Consider the following 17,635-nt stretch of genomic DNA (forward strand, 5'->3'; position numbering starts at 1 on the left):
CTGCAGGTGTCTTGAGGAGTAAAATGAGTCTCTTGTAGGCAGCGTATAGAAAGGTCTTTTTTAAAAATCCACTCTGTAACCCTATATCTTTTGATTATAACATTTAGTTCATTTACATTCAAAGTAACTATTGATATATATATGTATTAATTTCATTTTATTACTTGTTTTGTTGTTGTTTTTTAAGATTACTTCTGATTCTTTTTTGTCTTTATTTTGTAGTTCGATGATTTTCTTTAGTGATATATTTGGATGCTTTTCTCTTTATTCTTTGCATTTTTATTAGTGGTTTTTAATATATGGTTATCACTAGATTTGTATATATCCTCTTTCACATAAGACATCTATATTAAGTTGATGAAGTTTGAACCCATTGTTTACACCTCTCCTCCCTACATTTTAGGTATATGTCATTGTATTTTACATCTTTACATTTTGTGAGGTCCTTGACTGATTTTTATAGAAATATTCATTTTTGCTTTTGTATTTACTACCTTTATACTATCACTTTTAGTCTCTCTTTTCCACTGAAAGCGCTTCCTTTAGTATTTCTTGGTGCATCAGATCGATGCTTCTATGCTACATGTCCATGAGTTGTTTGCTTGCCTACTCTCCAAGAGCTTCCCAAAGCCCTCCAGCCTCTAACCCAGCCATACCTGAAGACCTTTAGTACTACAGGCTTTAACCTCCTGTGGTTTCAAGAACTCATGAAATTCAGCCCCTCTCACTGTCCAAGCCAATTGTTATGGGGATTCATTTTCACCAAGAGCTCCCCTGTACCTTAGTCTGTCTGTCATCCTTCTCTGAGACCATAGATCCCTCCTCACCACAATGGCCATGATCTATTTCTTTCCCCAACTGTGTCTATGCACTTCCTACCTTCTTTGATGTGGTCTCTTCTCTGCCTTTGTTGTGGAGTTTGTTCTGCCAGTCTTCAGATCAATTTCTGGGGTATTTAGGATTATTTTATAGTTACCTAGTTGTATTATCAGGACCAGACAAGCCTTGGATCTCTCTGCTGCCATCTTCCAATCCCTGCCCAAATAGGGTTATTCTTGAGTCTTAAAGTATAATAAAATTTTTCCTACTAAGTTTTGGATATTTTGATACTCATAGTCCTTTTTTCTGATATGTTCTTTTTGAAATGGGAATGTGTATTCTATACCTGTCCCATCTTTGTATTATGAAAGTAGATAACATGTTTGGTTTTATAGATTCACGGCTGGAGGAGAATTTTGCTTAAGGATAAATCATACCCCAAGTCTCACCCTTACTTGACTTAGATGATGATGTAGATAAGATTTAGGACTTAGAGTTCATGCTAAAATGAATTAATGAAGCTGTTTGGGATGGAGTCAAAGTATTTATATGTTAGAAGAATATGAATTTTAAGTATCCATAGGGAAGAATGTTGCAGATTTAATTGTGTATGAATATTTTTAAGTCTAGCCCCTAGTATTTCAGAATGTGATTGCATTTAGGGATAAGGCCTTTAAAGATATAATTAGGTTAAATGAGATCATCTGAATAGATGATTAATAGATCTGAATAGATAGATTAATAGAATTAATCCTATTTGACCAATATTCTTATAAGATGGAATTTGGGCACACCAGAGATCTGCACACACAGGAAAAGGGCATTTTGAGGACATGGAAAGTAATGGATATCTAAAAACCAAAGAAAGAGGTTTTGGGATAAAACAAACCTGCTGCTGATACCTTGATCTCAGGGGTCTATCTTCCAGAATTGTGAGGAAAATTAATTATGCTCCTTGAGCCACTCATTCTATGGTATTTTGTTATGCAGACCTAGAAAATCAATACAAGAGGCCAGGAGGATGATAACTCCTACTTAGTACAGATCACCAGGGCCAGAAAAAGCAATATAGATCTTGTTCTCAATGAATTACAATTTGGGGTTTTGACTTGTCTTGTGATTGCCTGAAAGTCTGGTTCATTGACTTGCTTTTGTTTCACTCAACTTAGAGCAGTCCTACGGCTGGAGAAGCTCCCAGCTGGTTTGGTTGGAAACATTTAAATCATAGGTAGCACTACAGCAACCTGGAAACAAAGCATAACATTTGGGGCAAGCAATAGACTACATATTGTGTAAAAGAAGAAGTTGGAAAAAGATATACATGGACAAATAAGCTCCTCCAAATATTGAGGAATTGAAAAGTTCATGCATATACCTAGGGTTATTCTTAGAAAATATCTGAGAAGACGCTAATCTTTCACTTCTCACTGAGCTTCAGATGCTATAGAAGTAGGAGTGAAGCCTAAAGAAGAGTAGTATGTCACCTGGCTGAGTATTGAAGGAAAGTCCAAACAGAGTCAATGAACAAATACTGGGGGAGTTTCCTTTTTCTAAAAAAAAAGCTTCTTAATTTCTTTCTTTCTTTCTTTCTTTCTTTCTTTCTTTCTTTCTTTCTTTCTTCTTTCTTTCTTTCTCTTTTCTTTCTTTCTTTTTTTCTTTCTTTCTTTCTTTCCTTCTTTCTGCTCATTTTCTTTTAAATTAAATTTACATCTTTTACTCCAAGAAATTGACGAAATTTCCAAAACACCAGCTTCCCTTGAATTTAACAAAACATGAAAATCAGAGACCACACATGACAAAGAAAGCAGCAACAACAAATGCTAAGTTGGGTGGAGCATATGACTTCTAGAATGGCCACATTACAATTCTAGAAATCTCATTTTCAAGAAATAATTACATGGGCCATTCACAGGAAATAATTATGGAAAATATCCTTGAGGAAGCTCAGCCATTGAACTTAGTAGAAAAATATTTTTAATCAATGTCTAAATATGCTCAAAGAGCCAATGGAAACTATAAACAAATAACTAAAGAAAAACAGAAGGATGTTTCTCTAAATACAGAATATCAATGAAGAGATGGATATTATAAAAAAGGAACTAAATCAAAATTCTAGAACTGAAAAATACAATAAATAAAATTGAAAATTCACTAGAGGAATCCAAACAGATTTGAGCAGAAGAGATCATCCAGTCTGAGAAGCACAAAAGTAAAAGAGTAAAGAAAGTTAACAGAGCCTAAGAGACTCATATACATCATAGCCAAGAGAGATTCATCCCAGGACTGCATAGGCAGATCAACTATAAAAATCAATCATGTAATATGCTACATTAATAGAATAAAGGAAAAATATAATAATCTCAATTTATGCAGAAAATAGTGTCACAATATCCAACCCCTTGCATGATAAAAACACTTTAAAAACTAGGATTTCAAAATAATTTACTTAAAATATTAAAGAACATTTAATAAAATTCCAGAGCCAACATTATACTCAATTGTGAAATGCTGAAAGTTATTCGCTGAAGATTAGAAACAAGACAAAGATGTCTACTTTTACCCTTTCTGTATTGCACTGGAAGCTCTATCTACAACAGTTAGAAAAAAAGTAGACATCCAAATAGGAAAGCGAGAAGTGAAATTATCTCTATTTGCAGATGGCATGAACTTATATATAGAAAACCCTAAAGAAAAACCATGTAGAGATAAATGAATTTAGCAAGGCTGAAGATAGCTAGATCAATGCACATTAATCACTTACATTTATATGTCTGCAATAAACAATTCAAAAGTGAAATTAATGGAACAATTCTATTTAAATATTATCAAACAGAACAAAATATCTAACAGTAAACTTAACCTGGGAAGTACAGTACTTGTAAATTGAATATTAATAAATATTGCTGAAAGTAAGACCTGAGTGAAGGTAAAGCTGTTCAATATTTATGCATTGGAAGACTTAATATTGTTTAAATGGCAATACTACCCAAATTGATATACAGATTCAATGTAATCACTATTAAAATCCCAATTACCATTTTTGCAAAAATGAAAAGGCCAATCTTAGAATTCATATGGAATCACAAAAGATCCCAAATAAATGAAACAATCTAGGAAATGAAAAACAAAGTTGAAAGATGCACATTTCCCAATTTTAAAACTTATTATAAAGCTACAGTAATTAAATAATGTAGAGCTGGCCTAAAATAGACATATTATCAATAGAATGGAATTTATTTTTTATTTTTATTTTTTTGTATACTTTTTTACTGGAGTTCGATTTGCCAACATGTAGTATAACACACAGTGCTCATCCTGTCAGGTGCCCCCCTCAATGCCCATCACCCAGTCACCCCATCCCCCAGCCCACCTCCTTATCTACTATCCCTTGTTCATTTCCCAGAGTTAGGAGTCTCTCATGTTCTGTCACCCTCTCTGATATTTCCCACTCATTTTCTCTCCTTTCCCCTTTAATCCCTTTCACTATTTTTTATACTCCCCATATACTCCCCATATAATGTTTGTCCTTCTCTGATTCACTTACTTCACTCAGCATAATACCCTTCAGTTCCATCCATGTTGAAGCAAATGGATTTAGAGTCTGATATAACCCCATAGTCTATAGTCAATTGATTTTTTTTTGACAAGTGTGCCAGACCATTTAATACAGGAGATAGTCTCTTCAAGAAATGATGCTGCACCAACTGGATATCCATGCATGAAAGAATGAAGTTGGACTCCAGTATACACAGCACTTAGCTAAAAATGGATCATCAACTTAAATGTATGAGCTGAAACTATAAAACTCTCAGAAGAAATCAGGAGAAATTCTTCATGGTATTGAATTGGACAGAAGCACAAATAACAAAGAAAAATAAATTTGGCTACTAAAATAGAAATTTTTGTACACTAAGAGACATTATCACAAAAGTGAAAAGGCATCCTATAAAACAGCAAAAAGTACTTGAAAGTCATATATCTGATAAGGGTTCAGTGTCCAGAATATAAAAAGAACTTTTGATTCTATAGCAAAAAGACAAATAGCCTATTTTTTTAAATGAGTGAAGAACTTGAATAGACGTTTCTCCAAATAAGATCTACAAATGACCAGCAAGCACATCAGAAGATGTTCAACATCATGAGTCATTAGGAACATGTGAGCTGAAACCACAATGAGACACTATTTTATACCCGCTAGATGATGACCCCCTTCCCCATAAAAAGAGAGAAAGCATCAAGTGTTGGTAAAGATGTGAAGAAATTGAAATACTTGTCCATTGCTGGTGGGAATGTAGAATGATGCAACCACTGTGAAAAACAGAATTTTGTCCTTCAAAAAACTTAACATAGAATTCCCATAAGACAGGAATTCCACTAATAGCTATTTACTGAAAAATAAAATGAGAGTATTCAAACATAACTTGTACACAATTGTTCTTAAGGCAGTATTAAAAAAAGGCCAATAAGTGGAAATAGTCTAAATGTCCATCAACTGATCAAAGGATAAACAAAATATCATATAGACATTCAATGGAAAATTGTTGAGTGATACAAAAAAATACTAATGCATGTGACAACATAATAAACCTTAAAAACATGCTAAGTAACTAAAGTAGGACACAAAGATCACTTATTGTATGATTCAAATTACATAAAATATCCAGAATAGTTGAATCCATACAGAAAGGAAGCAGATTAAAGACTGTCAGGAGCTGGGAGAAGGACAAATTTGGATTAACTATTTAATGGGGGACATACCCCCCTTTTGGAGGTGATGAAAATATTTAGGAACTAGGCTATGATATTACACAACATTGTGTATTACCAAATGTCAGTCAACTGTACATGGTTAGTTTTATGTTATGCAAATTTTACCTCAATATAAAAAAAAAGAGATTGGCAGATGGGATTTACAAAACATGATTCAATAGTATGCTGTCTATAAGAAATTCACTTCAAATACAATGACACAGGTAGTTTAAAAGTAAGGAGATGGAAAAATATGCAAATATTTATTTTTTTAAAGGACTGGTTATATTGATATAAGATATAGTAGATTTGAGTAAAGAAAATTACAAGAAATAGACATTACATAATGATAAAAGAATCCATCAGGAAGGCATGATTATCTTACATGTGTATGCATCAAGCAGCAAAGCCTCACATAAATGAAACAAAACTGATAAAACTGAAAGAAGAGACAACAAATCCAAAATTATAGTTGAGGTCTTCAACATCTACTGTTAGTATTTAATATAACTACTAGACAAAAATGAGCAAAGATATAGGAGAACTCAACAGCTCTATAAACCAGCAAGTTCTGATAACATTTACAGAACACTCAACAACACTTAGTAGTCATTCTTGTCAAGTTTCTATCAAATATTCACCAACACAGACCATATCTAGGCCATATAAAAATATCAATGAATTAAATAATTTAAATCATACAGAGTAAATTCTTTGAATGGAATGGAACCAAACTGTAAGCCAATGACAAGAAGACAACAGGAAATCTAGAAAAGCCATGGAAACTAAACAACACAATTCTCAGGAATCCTTGGGTCAGAAAGGAAATACCAAAAGAAAAAAATACAACTGAATGAAAATGCAAATTCAACATATCAAAAGATTTATGATGCAGTTAATGCAGAACTGAGATAGAAATTTATAGCATTAAATGTTTACATTAGAGGAGACTAAAGGTCACAAATCATCATCTTAGTTCCTACTTAAATAAATTAGAAGTAAGAGTAAAATAAACCTAATAAGAAAGGAGATAGTGGGAGTGAATGGGTGACGGGCACTGGGGGTTATTCTGTATGTTAGTAAATTGAGCACCAATAAAAAATTAAAAAAAAAGGAGATAATAGAGATAATTAAATCAAGATGTAGTTTGCTCCTTCTGGAACCAGGAATAAGAGTTCTACTCTGGGAATGGGGGCTCCCATCTTCAAGACAGCTGTTAAGATGGGAAAGGAGTGGAGAAGAGTAGATAAAAACATCAGAAAATTTTCTTAATTTTTCTTGATTCACCATATGCTTTATTGCTGTAAAGATTTTACAGAATTCTAAGAACATTTGTTCTGACTGTTTTGCATATGCTTTATTGCTGTAAAGATTTTACAGAATTCTAAGAACATTTGTTCTGACCGTTTTTTCTCATTTTTTGTGTTTCTGTGAAGGGATAGACCCTTGGAGCTATCTACTCTGCCATTTTCTTCTCTTTTGAGGAATAATCTCATACAGAATTATAGGTTGATGGGCTTTTACTTTCAAAATTTAAACATTTCATATCACTCTGTTTCCTTTTTAAAAAATTTTAATTCCAGTGTAGTCAGCATATAGTTTCATATATGTACAATATAGTGATTCAACAGTTCCATATATTAGTGCTTATCAAAATGGTATACTCTTAATTCTCTTCACTTAGTTCACTCATTGCTTTGTTTCTTAAATGCCACATATGCATGCCACTATTTTCTTGCTTGTATAGTTTCTGAAGTGAAATACAATGTATTTTTTTTCTTGCCCTGGTTTCTTTCAAGATTTTCTGTCTTTAGTTTTGGCAGTTTGAATATGATATGCCTAGGTGTGGTTTTTTGTTTTTGTTTTTGTTGGATTATTTTTTCTTGTCTGTTTTTCTTTTTGTAATTTTATTCTCCTTCAAGATCTTTGAGCTTCCTGGGTTTTTGTTTTGGTGACTATCATTGATTTAGAAAAATTAATTACTTCAAATATTTCCTCTGTTCCTTTCTTTCCTTCTATTCCCATTACACATTACACATTTTTGCAATTGTTTCACACTTCTCGAAGATTGTTATTTTTTAAAATTATATTTTCTCATTGTACTTCAGTTTAGAAAATTTTTGGCATATCTTCAAACTCACAGATTCTTTCTTTACCATTGTTCAATTTACTGATGAACCCATCAAAGGCATTCTTCATTTTTGTGACAGTGTTTTTTATTTCTAGCATCACATTTTGAATCTTTTATAAAATTTGTATCTTTCCACTTATTTACATTGCTCATATATTCTTGTATGTTGCACACTTTTTATGTCAGAGCCCTTGTTATATTAATCATTCTTATTTTAAATTCCTGGTATGGCAATTTTTAATCTCTGTTATATCTGAGTATCATTTTGATGCTTGCTTTGTCTCTTCAAACTTTGTCTTTTCTGCTTTTATCATGTCTTGTAATTTTTTGTTGAAAAAAAACAGAATATATTGGATGATAAGATCTGAAATTAATAGGACTTAGTTTTTGCTGTAGTTGTTGGTGTTGGAAGCTTCAGTATCTTCTGGTGTCTTTGTCCTAGTTTTTCCTATTGTTTTTGATCTTCCTAGAAATTTACACTTAAAAAGAGACTGTGTCTTGTACATCTTTCAGTTATAATCCACCGTTATTATACTGGAGATATGGTGGTATGGTATTGGGGAAGATAAGTGTTCTATAATCTCATGATTAAATCCCCCTGGGTTATGACTTTCAGAAGAGTGACTTGGCCTGTTTTTTAATTTCCTTATGTGAGAGAAGAGGCCAAAGGAGGCTTAATTCATCCATATTCTGTCCCCCTAATTCAGACAATATTCATGCAAAGCACAGACTGCTGCCATGGGGAACGGGATGCTGAGGGTATTTCAAAAATAGTTACTATTCCTGTAGGCATATGTTTAAATGATTCCTTTTCACCTCTGCATGACTGGATCATGAAGGTGAGAACCTGTTGGAGCCCCTAGAGATAAAGCTTACAAAAATGTGGGTATCTCCCAAAACTGGGCCTTTTAGCTTCCCATGTAGTCTACACTGCAGCAATTCATCAATTATCACTCAAGTGTATCTGCCAGTTGCCGGTTTCTGCAGTTTCTGCTCCTAGCAAGCTGTGATTCTCTGTATTTGCCAATCATTTCACCTTCCAGGTGGTGGTTATCCTAGTGACTTCAATTCTTTGGTTAGTCTAGGAAGAGTTATTGATTTTAGTTTGTTCACATTTTTTTCTCATGGGGATAGTAGTGATGATTTCTAATTTCCTTACATGTCAGAGCATAAACCAAAAGTCTGTCATTTTCTTTCCTGTGATCTCATTCTTTTGTTTTGTTATCAGGATGATATGGGCCTCATAGAATGAGCTGCGAGTTTTTCTTCCTTCCACATTTTTTTGGAAGAGTATGTGAAGGCTTAGTGTTAATTATTTAAATGTTTGATAGAATTCAATCTTTTCAATTGTAAATGGTCTATTCTCAATTTTCTATTGCTTCAATGTTGGTGGTGTGTGTGCCTCTCAAAGAATTTGTCCATTTCTTATAATTTATCTATTTTTTTTGACATTCACAGGTTCACAATATTCCTTCATAATTCTTTTTATTTCTGTGAGGTGAATAGTGCTGTTTCTACTTTTATTCCTTTAGTAGTATTCTACTACTAAACAGTAGTGCTGTTTCTACTTTTATTCTACTTTTATTCCTTTATTCTAAAGTTCGACTTTAGAACTTGAATCTTTTCTTTCTTGTTTTCTCAGTCTAGCTAATGTTATGTCAATATCATTGATATTTCCTAAGAGCCAACTTTAGTTCCATTAATGTTCTGTCTTGTTTTTCTTCTTCACTATTTATTTCCATGCTAATTTTTATTATTTATTCCTTCTATGTTGGGTTAAACTTTCTCTTTTTTTATAGTGGAAAGTTAAATCATTGATTTGGATCTTTCTTCTTTTTTAAGTATAAGCACACATTATTATAAATTTCCACTTAAGCCCTGCTTTAGCTACATCCACAAAATTTTAGTATGATGTTTCTTCAATTTCACTAATTTCAAGATCTTTCTAATTTATCTTGTAGTTTGTTCTTTGACTTTTCAGGTCTTTAAGAGTGTATTGTTTAATTTCCACATCATTGTGAATTTCCCAAATTTACTTCCGTTATTGATTTCTAATATAATATCTAAGTAGTCACAAAATATATGTTGAATGATTTCAGTTCTATGAAATATGTTGATGTGGGTTTTATGGCCCTACAATCTTTTTGGAGAATTTTCCATGGCATTTGGGAAGTATGTGTATTCCATTATTTTTGAGTGGTGTAAACTACAGATTTCTGTTAGGGGTTAAGTTTTTTATTTCTTCATTGATCTTGCCTAGTTGATCTACTCTTTGTTCAGACTTTATGGAGGCATAATTGACAAATAAAAATTTAACATATTTAGGGTTTACAACATAATGATTTCATATAAGTATGTACTGTAAAATGATTGCTACAATCAAGTTAATTAATACATTCATCACCTCATATAGTTACCTTATTTTTTCATATGCTGAATATACTTAGGATCTCTCTTTGCATATTTTGAATATACAATACAGTATTAAGTACAGTCATTATGTTTTACATTAGATTCCAAGAACTTAATCATCATATAACTGAATTTAATACTCTGTGACCAAAATCTGCCCTCTTCCCTCACCTCCTAGCACCTGACAATTACCTGACTTGATAACTAACTCTCTGATTCTATGAATTTGACTTTTTTAGGTTCCACATATAAGTGAAATTATATGGTACAGTTGACATTTGAACAACATGGGTTGGAACTGTGCAAGTCCACTTATATGTGGACTTTTTGACAGTACTATAAATTAGTTTTTCCTTATAATTTTTAAAAGTTTTTATTCTAATTCATTACTTAACATACAATGTTATATTAGTTTCAGGTATACAATATAGTAATTCAACACTTCCATACATCACCCTATGCTCATCACAAGTGCACTATTTAACTCCCATCACTTATTTCACCCATCCCCTCCACCTACCTCCCTTCTGGTAAACATCAGATTATTCTCTCTAATTGAGAGTCTGTTTCTTGCTTTGACTCTCTCTTATTGTTTTCCCTTTGCTTATTTGTTTTGTTTCTTAAATTCTGTATATGAGTGAAATCATATGGTATTTATCTTTCCCTGACTTATTTTGCTTAGAGAGTATTCTCTAGATCCATTTGTCATTGCAAATGGCAAGATTTCATCCTTCTTTTTTATATATCCCATCATCACTAAAGATTATATATATATATATATACAGCTATTGTAGATAATGCTGCTATAAACATTGGTGCATTTATCCCTCAAATCAGTATTTTTGTATCATTTGGGTAAATAGCTAGTATGGCAATTGCTAGATAATAATTTTAACTTTTTGAGGACCTCCATATGTCTCCAACAGTGCAAGAAGGTCCCATTTTCTCCACATCGTCACCAACACTTATTGTTTTCTGTATTGTTGATTTTAGTCATTCTGACTAGAGTGAGGTGATATCTTGTAGTTTTGACTTGTATTTCCCTAATGTTGAGTGATGTTGAGCATCTTTTCATATGTCTGTTAGCTATCTAGATGTCTTCTTGGGAAAAATGTCTATTGATGGTTTCTGCCCATTTCTTAACTGTATTATTTTTTGGGGTGGTGGTGGTGTTGAGTTTGATAACTTCTTTATATATTTTGGGTACTAACCCTTTATCAGATATGCCATTTGTAAATATCTTCTATTATGTACATTGCCTGTCAGTTTTGTTGAGTGTTTCCTTCATGACACAGAAGCTTTTTGTTTTGATGAAGTCCCAATAGTTCGCTTTTGCTTTTGTTTCCTTTGACTCAGTAAAAAGTTGCTATGGCCAATGTCAAAGAGGTTACTGCCTGTGCTCTCCTCTAGGATTTTGAAGGTTTCCTGTCCCACATTCAGGTCTTTACATCCACTTTGAATTTATTTTTGTGTATGGTGTAAGAAATTGGACCACTTTTGTTCTTTTGCATGTTTCCAGTTTTCTTAACACCATTTGTTGAAGAGACTGTCTTTTATGATTGAGTATTCTTTCCTGATTTGTCAAAGATTAGTTGATCATAGAGGTGTAAGTCCATTTCTGGGTTTTCTATTTTCTTCTACTGCTTTATGTGTCTGTTTTTGTGCCAGACCATACTGTCTTGATGACTACAGCTTTGTAACATAGCTTGAAGTAAAAAATTGCCATGCCTCCAGCTTTGGTTTTCTTTTTCAAGATTTCTTTGGTTATTTGGGTTTTCTTGTGGTTTCATTCAATTGTTAGAATTGCTTGTTCTACCTCTGTGAAAAACGGTGGTGGTGTTTTGAGTGAGATTGCATTAAAAGTGTAGATTGCTTTGGGTAGTATAGATTTTTTAACAATATTTGTTCTTCCAATCCATGAGCATGAAATGTCTTTTCATTTTTTTGTGTCATCTTCAATTCTTTCATCAGCATTTTATTGTTTTCAGAGTACAGATCTTTTATCCTGGGTAAATTTAATCCAATGTATCTTATGAGTTTTGGTGCAATTGTAAATAAGAGTGATTTCTTCATTTCTCTTTTTGCTGCTTTGTTCTTTATGTATAAAAATGCAATAGTTTTCTGCACCATGATTTTGAATCCTGTTACTTTACTGAATTCATTTATTAGCTCTAGTAGTTTTTGGTGGAATCTTTACCATTTTCTTTCTTTTAAAGATTTTATATATTTATTCCTGAGAGACACACAGAGAGAGGCAGAGACATAGACAGAGGGAGAAGCAGGCTCCTCACAGGGATCCTGATGTGGGACTCAATCCCAGGACTCCAGGATCATGCCCTGAGCCAAAGGCAGATGCTCAAGCGCTGAGCCACCCAGGAGTCTCACTTTACCATTTTCTAATGAGAATATTATGTCATCTACAAAAAAGGTTTTACTTTTTCCTTACTATTTTGAATGCCTTTTATTTGCTTTTGTTGTCTAATTGCTGTGGATAGGACTTCCAGTATTATGATTAATAAAAATGATGAGATTGGACATCCTTGTATTGTTCTTAATCTTAGCGGGGGCACTCTCAGTTTTCCCCCATCAATGATGATGTCTGCTGAGGGTTTTTTGTATATGGCCTTTATTATGTTGAGGTATGTTTGCTGTAAACCTACTTTGTTGAGGGCTTTTTTTCATGAATGTATGTTATATTTTGTCAAATGCTTTTTCTGCATGATTAAGATGATCATATGGTTTTTATCCTTTCTCCTATAGAAGTGATCTATCATGGTGATTGATTTGAAAATATTGAACTACCCTTGAATCCCAGGAATAACTTCTACTTGATCATGTTGAATAGTTTTTTAAATGTATTTTTGGATACTATTTGCTAGCATTTTTTGTTGAGGAATTTTGTATCTATGTTCATCAGAGATATTGACTTGACTAGCTCTCTTTTCTTTGATGCCTTTATATTTCTGGTATCACTTGCCTCATAGAATGAATTTGGAAGTTTTATTTCTTCTATTGTTTAAAGAGATTTGACTAACATAGGTATTAACTGTTCTTTAAATGTTTTGTAGATCATACAGGTAATATAAAAAAAGGGATTATAGGAGAAAGTAGAGAAAATGAGTAGGAAAAAATAGAGAAGATGACAAAATATGAGAGACTGCTAACTCTGGGAAATGAACAAGGGGTAGTGGAAGGGGAGGTGAGCGAGGGGATGGGGTGACTGGGTAATGGGCACTGAGGGGAACACTTGACAGGATGAGCACTGGGTGTTATACTATATGTTAGCAAATTTAAGTCCGATAAAAATATATTTTAAAAATGTAAAAAAATAGAAAAATAAATGTTTTATAGAATTTGCCTGTGAAGCTATCTTGTCCTTGACTTTTGTTTTGTTTGATTACTTATTCAATCTCCTTGCTGGTAACCAATCTGTTCAAATTTTCTATATTTTCCTGCTTCAGTTTCGGTAAGTTATATGTTTCTACGAATTTATCCATTTCTTCCAGGTGTCTATTTTTTGGTATATTGTCTTTAATAATATTTGTTTATAATTGTATTTATGTGGTGTTGGTTTTTATATCTCCTCTTTCATTGATGATTTTGTTTATTTTAAGTTCTATCTCTCTCTGTCTCTCATATGAGAGAGGCCAAATGAGAGAAGCTAGAGGTTATCATTTTTTTTCATATTTTCAAAGAACCAGATCCTAGTTTCATTGACCTGTTCTATTTTGTTTATAGTTTCCAGACCATTTGTTTCTACCCTAGTCTATAATTTCTTTCCTTCCACTGGTTTTTAGTTTTGTTTATTGTTCTTTTTCTACCTTCCTTAGATGTAAATTTGGGCTATTTATCTGAAATTTTTGTTGCTTCCTGAGGTAAGGTGTAGTGGCTACAAACTTCCCTCTTAGAACTGCTTTTGCTGCACTCCTAAAGTTTTGGACTGTTATGTTGTTGTTTTTAAAAATATTTTATTTATTTATTCATGAGAGACACAGAGAGAGAGGCAGAGACACAGGCAGCGGGAGAAGCAGGCTCCCTATGGGGAACCTCATGTGGGACTCAACCCCAGGACTCTGGGATCACTCCCTGAGCCAAAGGTAGACACTCCATCACTGAGCCACTCAGGGGTCCCTGGACTATTATGTTTTAATTTTTACTTGTTTCCATGTATTTTTTTTGTTTTTTCTTTGATTTCTTGATTTATCCATTCATTATTTATTAGTATGCTATTTAACCTATGTATGTTTGTGGTCCTTCGAGTTTTTTTTTTTTTTCTGGTTGGCTTCTAGTTTCATAATATTTTGTTCAGAAAAGATACATGATATAATTTTGATTTCATATTTGCCTAAGTTTGTTTTGTGGGCTAATTCGTGATCTATCCTGGAGACTGTTACATATGCACTTGAATTAGAATATGTATTCTGCTGTTTAGAATGGAATGCTCTGAAAATATCTACTAAATCCATCTGGCCCAGTGTGTCATTCAAAGCCATTGTCTTTTTACTTATTTTCTATTTAAATGACCTGTCCATTGATATAAAGAGACTGTTAAATTCCTGCTGATTATTTCCTTTGTGTTTGTTATAACTGTTTTATGTGTTTGGGTGCTCCCATGTTGGGTGCATAAATACTTATAATTGGTATATCTTTTTGTCCAATTGTCCCCTTTATTATTATATAATAATTTCTTTGCCTTTTATTACAGACTTTATTTGAAAGTCTATTTTGTGTGATATAAGTTTGCTACTCTGGCTTTCTTTTGACATCTTAAAAATTAAATTTGTATGTTAATATTTGCATGTTAAATATTTGTATGTTACATATTTTCCCATGCCCTCATTTTCAATCTGCAGATGTAAAAAGAGTAGGCAGCATATTAGATGGGCTTTGTTTTTATACCCACTGTGACACACTCTGTCTTTTGATTGTAGTATTTAGTCAATTTACATTCAAAGTAATTATCGATATGCAATTTTTGCCATATTGTTACTTGTTTTATGATTGCTTTTGCAGTTTTTCTCTTGCCGTTTCTTCTCTTTCTCTCTTTCATGGTTTGCTTTGTTTCTTTAGTGTTATACTTGGATTTCCTACTCTATTTTTTCCATATGCATTACTGTATTTAGACTTGTGGTTATCATTCTGTTTTATTTTTTATATTATATATTTATAAATATATTTAATTTTTTTTATTGGAGTTCATTTGCCAACATACAGCATAACACCCAGTGCTCATCCCACCATTGCCACCCTCATTGCCCATCACCCAGTGACCCCAATTCCCCCTCCCACATCCTCTTCCACTACTCCTTGTTTATTTCCCAGAGTTAGGTGTCTCATGTTTTGTCACCCTCACTGATATTTTCACTCATTTTATCTCCTTTCCCTCTATTCCCTTTCACTAAATTTTATATTCTCCAAATGAATGAGACCATAAAATGTTTGTCCTTTTCCGATTTACTTATTTCACTCAGCATAATACCCTCCAGGTCCTACCACGTCGAAGAAAATGGTGGGTATTTGTCGTTTCTAATGGCTGAGTAATATTCCATTGTATACATAGACCACATCTTCTTTATCCATTCATCTTTCAATAGACACTGAGGCTCCTTCCACAGTTTGGCTATTGTGGACATTGCTGCTAGAAACAATGGGGTGCAGGTGTCCCAGCGTTTCACTGCATCTGTATTTTGGGCTAAATCCCCAGCAGCGTAATTGCTGGGTCAAAAACTAGCTCTATTTTTAACTCTTTGAGGAACCTCCACACAGTTTTCTAGAGTGGCTGTACCAGTTCACATCCCCACCAACAGTGCAAGAGGATTCCTCTTTCTCCACATCCTCGCCAACATTTGTTTCCTGTCTTGTTAATTTTCACCATTCTCACTGATGTGAGGTGGTATCTCATTGTGGTTTTGATTTGTATTTACCTGATGGCAAGTGATGTAAAGCATTTCCTCATGTGCTTGTTGGCCATGTCTATGTCTTCCTACTGAGATTTCTATTCATGTCTTATGCCCATTTCATGATTGGATTGTTTGGTTCTTTGCTGTTGAGTTTAACAAGTTCTTTATAGATCTTGGACACTAGTCCTTTATCTGATAGGTCATTGGCAAATATCTTCTCCCATTCTGTAGATTGTCTTTAAGTTTTGTTGACTGTTTCTTTTGCTGTGCAGAAGCTTCTTAACTTGAGGAAGTCCCAATACTTCATTTTTGCTTTTGTTTCTCTTGCCTTCATGGATGTATCTTGCAAGAAGTTGCTGTAGCCAAGTTCAAAAAAGGGTGTTGCCTGTGTTCTTCTCTAGGATTTTGATGAAATCCTGTCTCACATTTCGATCTTTCATCTATTTTGAGTTTATCTTTGTGTATGGTGTAAGAGAATGGTTTCGTTTCATTCTTCTGCTTGTGGATGTCCAATCTTCCCAGCATCATTTATTGAAGACTGTCTTTTTTCCAGTGGATACTCTTTCCTGCTTTGTCGAATATTAGTTGACCATAAAGTTGAGGGTCCACATCTAGATTCTCTATTCTGTTCCATTGATCTATGTGTCTATTTTTGTGCCAGTACCACACAGTCTTGGTGACCACAGCTTTGTAGTACAACCTGAAATCTGGCATTGTGATGCCCCGAGCTATGGTCTTCTTTTTTAATATTCCCCTGGCCATTCAGGGTCTTTTCTTAAGATGATTTATTCCAACTCTCTGAAGAAAGTCCATGGTATTTTGGTAGAGATTGCATTAAATGTGTCAATTGCCATGGGTAACATTGACATTTTCACAATATTAATTCTTCCAATCCATGAGCATGGAGTATTTTTCCATCTCTTTATGTCTTCCTCAATTTCTTTCAGAAGTGTTCTGTAGTTCTTAGGGTATAGATCCTTTACCTCTTTGGTTAGGTTTCTTCCTAGGTATCTTATGCTTTTGGGTGCTATAGTAAAGTGGATTGACTCCTTAATTTCTCTGTCTTCAGTCTCCTTGTTAGTGTATAGAAATGCCACTGACTTCTGGGCATTGATTTTGTATCCTGCCACACTGCTGAATTGCTGTATGAGTTCTAGCAATCTTGGGGTGGAGTCTTTTGGGTTTTCTAAGTACAGTATCATGTAATCTGGGAAGAGGGAGAGTTTGACTTCTTCTTTGCCAGTTTGAATGTCTTTTATTTCTTTTTGTTGCCTGATTGCTGAGGCTAGGACTTCTAATACTATGTTGAATAGCAGTGGTGAGAGTGGACATCCCTGTCTTCATCCTGATCTTAGGGGATAGGCTTCCAGGGGAAGGGGATCTTACGGGATAGGTTTCCCCACTGAGAATGATATTTTCTGTGGCTTTTCGTAGATGGCTTTTAAGATGCTGAGAAATGTTCCCTCTATCCCTACACTCTGAAGAGTTTTCATCAGGAATGGATGCTGTATTTTGTCAAATGCTTTCTCTGCATCTATTGAGAGGATCGTAGGGTTCTTGTTTTTTCTCTTGCTGATATGATCAATCACATTGATTGCTTTACGAGTGTTGAACCAGCCTTGCA

This window comes from Canis lupus, chromosome 3 (genome assembly GCF_011100685.1).
Source record: "Canis lupus familiaris isolate Mischka breed German Shepherd chromosome 3, alternate assembly UU_Cfam_GSD_1.0, whole genome shotgun sequence".
NCBI lineage: Eukaryota > Metazoa > Chordata > Mammalia > Carnivora > Canidae > Canis > Canis lupus.